The following is a 4,848-nucleotide window of genomic DNA, read 5'->3' on the forward strand; positions in this document are numbered from 1 at the left end:
TCATGTCCTTCTTAAGTTCCTCTATCAGCTTTGTGAGATATGATTTTAGATCCAATTCTTGCTTTTCCAGTGTTTTGGGATCTCCAGGACTTTCTGCGGTGGGAGTACTAGGTTCTGATGAAGCCAAGTAGTCTTGGTTTCTGTTGGTAGGATTCTTGCGTTTGCCTTTTGCCATCTCTTGATTTTTGGTGTTAGATGTTCTTAGTGTCTCTCCTTAAGTTTCTTATGTCTTAGGACCAAACCAAAGGCTTTTCCAGAACCATGGAAAGCACTTCTTAAGATTCTCAAGTTGAGAGATTAAAAGGCTCTGATAATGACCACTTGGATGACTCAGACAAATGCATCAGTTCAATTAACAGCCTTATAAAACCTTCCTGCCCTGGTGATATGAGTGCACAAAAAAGAAAGTAGTGAGGCATAGGAAGAAGAGAGGACACAGAAAAATGAAACCCAGTCTCACAGCCTCCCAAGGCATCTCAAGTAGGAGAGGTATGCAAAGGGCTTACCTCAAGGAGAGACTGTAATATAAAAAGGACTAAGTTGGACAATAACAGATTATAGATTCTAAATACCCTCCCTGTATATATTAAGTAATGGTGAAAATCCTAATTATTTCTGTGGTAGCCATACTTCTTGTCAAAGTGAAGCATCTGAAGACATTGAAGTACATGAATATTATAAAAGTTTGTTTGTGGGCAATAGATTTCTGACCTATCAGGTAATTGAGAAATCTAACATGGCCCCATGGCTGTTCTTTTGCCAGTGTGTTATAAATACATGGGTACAGAATTGTAGTTTCTCAAGAAAGATCTAGAATGGGTAGGCTAGGCACTGTAGTGACTCTACTACATAAGTGGTGTCATGAATTCACCAGTCTGTTTGGATCCTGGTTGAACTGCAAGAGCCAAAGACCATGCAATTTCATAATAAGTGATATAAATTGATGACATAAGGGCTTAACTCAAAGTCATGGTTAATTGATATATAGTAATTTGTGTGATTTAAAACCCTAAAGTTCTATTGTCCTCAAATATTTTACCTTCCAAAATAAAAGCCTCACAAACAGGTAAAAATAACTAAAAGGAAGAATCGGGCCTTCTGATGTTTTCACAGATTTAGTTTACTTAAAAGTATATAATTCTTTGAATGAGTGGTAGAATGTGGCCTGAAGTCAGCTATGCCAGGTAGACTATTGTGTATTTTAGGTGGCAAACTCCACCCAGTTTCTCCAAGTTGAGGACTGATGTGGAGACTATGGGCAGGCCTGAGATAAGACTAATTGTGGCCTTAAGAAAACGGTGCCTATTACACAGCAGAAACTGAACTCAGCAACAATGAACTTGGAAAGAAGAGAAGCTTCACACAAAAACACAGAAGGTACATAGTTTATGCGTCTAGGTAGGAGAAAGTAAAACTTGAGAATAAAACTTGAGAATGAAAGAGCAAATGGGCACATGTGCTTTCACCTTCTGGCTGCTGTCTGGAGTACAAGAGGGTTAAGAAGCATGGAGCCTATGTGAGTACAACTGTTTTTTTTTGAAGCCAGAATTGAACAGAAAGGTCAGGGACTTTTTCTTCCAATACCCAAAATGATTTTCACCACACACAGAGTAATTGTGGCTGATGACAGTAACATCTCTGAGTCATGAAAGCTTTTGTAGGTCCGCTTAAGCATCACACTGAGGAAGCAAGCAGCCAGCCAACTTCTACCAAACTCAGCCTAGAGTTTGCATTGTTTACTAAAACCGTGTAGCCTGGCAGAATACAGCCTCCCTTCTTACTGTTGCAAGCACCATTTGTTGATATTGCTGGAGGCCATATTTTCTATAGTAAAATTAGGCCAGCTTACACCCATCATAAATAGCTAAGAGCGTGACAAAAATTAACATTTTATTTGTTTTTTTTTCCCCTATAGACTGAGGCAGCACTGATCCCTTCTTCTGGTACAAGGGGAAGTAGGACTTTGGCTTAAGATGAGAACTGTTCAATTCTGTGATATTTGCACCTTGGCCTGCTTCTCTGTCAGTCCACAGGAGGTAGACAAACAACAAGCAAACAAGCAAACAAACAAGAAAACAATAGTCCCAAATCCCTGGCCTGAAGCATACACTTAAACCCATTGGTTTGGCTGTCTTCTAGGCTGCTAACATGCTACAAACGCCCAACTAAAGACTCTCAACAGAGAAACTGTATCAACATTTACCATTTAAACGTATTGATGAAATGGTCATTTTTGAAATGTTTGCTGACACAGGATGCCCTGCCGCTGATTGTTTTAATTAAATATTCTGCTGCATCCTGTTTCCATGGAGCTCTGAAGGGGGCTGATTTCTTCCATCAGATAGTGCAGTAGACAAGATAGGAGGAATCCTGCCTGAAAAAATGAGTTTATCCTACTGTTTAGTCTATATCTGATTTCGAAGAGTGTCTTCTAGGCTCACGTCTCTCTAGAAACAGCTGAGGCTTCCTTGAAGTAAAGTCGTTTTGACAACAAAACCCATTTCACCAGAGTCCACTTCTCACAGCAGTTAAGAAATAAAACACTGATCTAAATACTTGATGAGCTATCCTGAAATGTGTTTCTGTGACTCTACAGTTGTCCCAAGCACAGAATCACATAACTTGCTGTCTAATAGTAGTCCGGATAGACTATCAAGTTAAGTAGTTAGCTGTGAGATCACTAGGGAACATGTCAGCTCTGTCTTGGTAGCTGGGTCTTCTGATGGCTAGGATGTGGTTAAACACTCTTAAAGCTATGGTTAGGTGGTTCCTGCAACATTAGAAAGAAGTGCACTTTTCCAGTTCCTTATATGTGGACTCAGGAATGTTTTGCATCCTCAGAAGCTTAGGACTTCATTGTGATATCACTCTCGCTGAGGATTTGAAGCCCTTCCTTTGTGGGTTGTTCTAGAAGATGATGAGACAAACTACCCGAAAGGAAGTGGTTTTCATCATAATTTGGAAAGAATAAAGAAACACTCTCAAGAGTATGTAACCAACCTCAAATATTCATAATAATGTGCTTTAAATTCACACGGCAAAATCACTGGGTTGCTGTCTGCCTTTTTATGGAGACCTCTATTCTGTCTTTGAAATGTATGCTTTGCTTTTCAAATAAGTTTGTGATTAAATTGTTTGTCTCTCAACTGAATTCTTTCCTTTGAGGAGGCAGGAGCCTTTGAGACCTATTTAACAGAATTACAACAGACTTTGGTGGGATTTTACATGAATTTTGTATGGAGATCCAAAATTCAGCACAAGATTGCATATTCTTTCAACAATTAAATGGTACTCTATTGTTTATAATTCCCTTTTTGAACCATTCTGTTTTATTGTGTTGCTATTAAATTACATTATATAAAGCTGGTAGAACTCCTATTGTTTATAATTCCCCTTTTGAACCATTCTGGATTCTCTTATTCTGCTATTACACTACAATATTATATAAAGCCGGTAGAGCTTTTAGTCCACATATCTTATAAAACAGTTTTTAATCACACTCCACAGAAGTCAGGGAAAAAAGTCAGAAGTGCACATTTTAAATCATTACAAAACCCTCTTCTTGCTAATGATGCATTTTAGCTAATAAAGTATTGTTTGTGCTTTCAAGTTTTATTTAATAATGGTGTAAATGTGATTTTTAAATGGTTTTATGCAATAGATATTCATTATGGGAATGTGTGAAGTGTCAAATCTATAGTTTGTGTATTTTAGTGTATTTTCATCATTGCATTGAATTAAGAGTGTTTTGCATTTTTTTTTTTTTTTGAGACAGGGTTTCTCTGCATAGCCCTGACTGTTCTGGAACTCATTCTGTAGACCAGGCTGTCCTCAAACTCATAAATCTTCTTGTCTCTGCCACCCAAGTGCTGGGATTAAAGGCATGCACCACCATGTGTTTTGCATTCTTAAAATTGCAACCTTATATGCTGGAGAGATGGCTCAGCCATTAAGTGCTAGGCTCACAATCAAAATCACAACCTTATAAGTGTGATGACATATGCCTATAATCTCCAGAGTCAGGTGGCTAAAGTAAGATAGTGATGAGTTCCAGCTCAGGCTGGGCTATATGATGAAACATATATCAAAAAACACACTAGGTAGGTAAATTATAGATGATAGATAAACAGATGATAAATAAAAAGATATATAAATAAAGGACAGATATAGATAGATAGTAGATAAGTGATATATAATAAGTAGATAGACAGTAGATAGACTGATATATGACACATAGATAGATAGATTTTAGAGAGATAATAGAGAGATAATAAATAGTAGATAGATTCAGCAAAACATCTTGATCTACACATCATATAGAAGGAACATGATAGAATTCATATCAGTTCACCCAGTGATACTAAGTGCTACTTATATTTTCTTAATAGCAACTCATTGTTGGATATATTGCCCATGAGCAAGGCTGATGAATACTTTTTAATTTTTTTCCAAGTAAAAGTATGAATTTTACTCTTTATTCATTGCTCCATAGTAATATTTGCATCTGCATTAGATTTTGATACTCATATTTGATAATACCTTCCTTGTACGTATGTTTCGTGTGTTCCATGTGCTCATGTTTCTCATCACTAATGAATTGATTCTTGACTTTGGTCTGCCCTCCTTAGTCATTTAAGATTTAATTATCACTCCCATGAGTTTGAACAGATATATAAACTGAGGAATAAGTTGAAACTGGAGTATTTAGGTATTGACCCTTGATTTCCAATGCTCTCTCACCTCTTAGGCGTGATGGCTATGAGCACAGATGTACTGGACATTCTAGGACTGGGGATACAGAAAGACATATTGCTTCAGAGACCATAGCAAAAAAAGGATATTATCAAC

General features: G+C 37.2%; 1 pseudogene; it reads left to right on the top strand.

The window, feature by feature from the left end:
* Positions 1-4,848, top strand: part of LOC116087507 — a 28,462-nt pseudogene that overhangs the window by 22,336 nt on the left and 1,278 nt on the right.

This window comes from Mastomys coucha, unplaced genomic scaffold (genome assembly GCF_008632895.1).
Source record: "Mastomys coucha isolate ucsf_1 unplaced genomic scaffold, UCSF_Mcou_1 pScaffold13, whole genome shotgun sequence".
NCBI classification, from domain to species: Eukaryota; Metazoa; Chordata; class Mammalia; order Rodentia; family Muridae; genus Mastomys; species Mastomys coucha.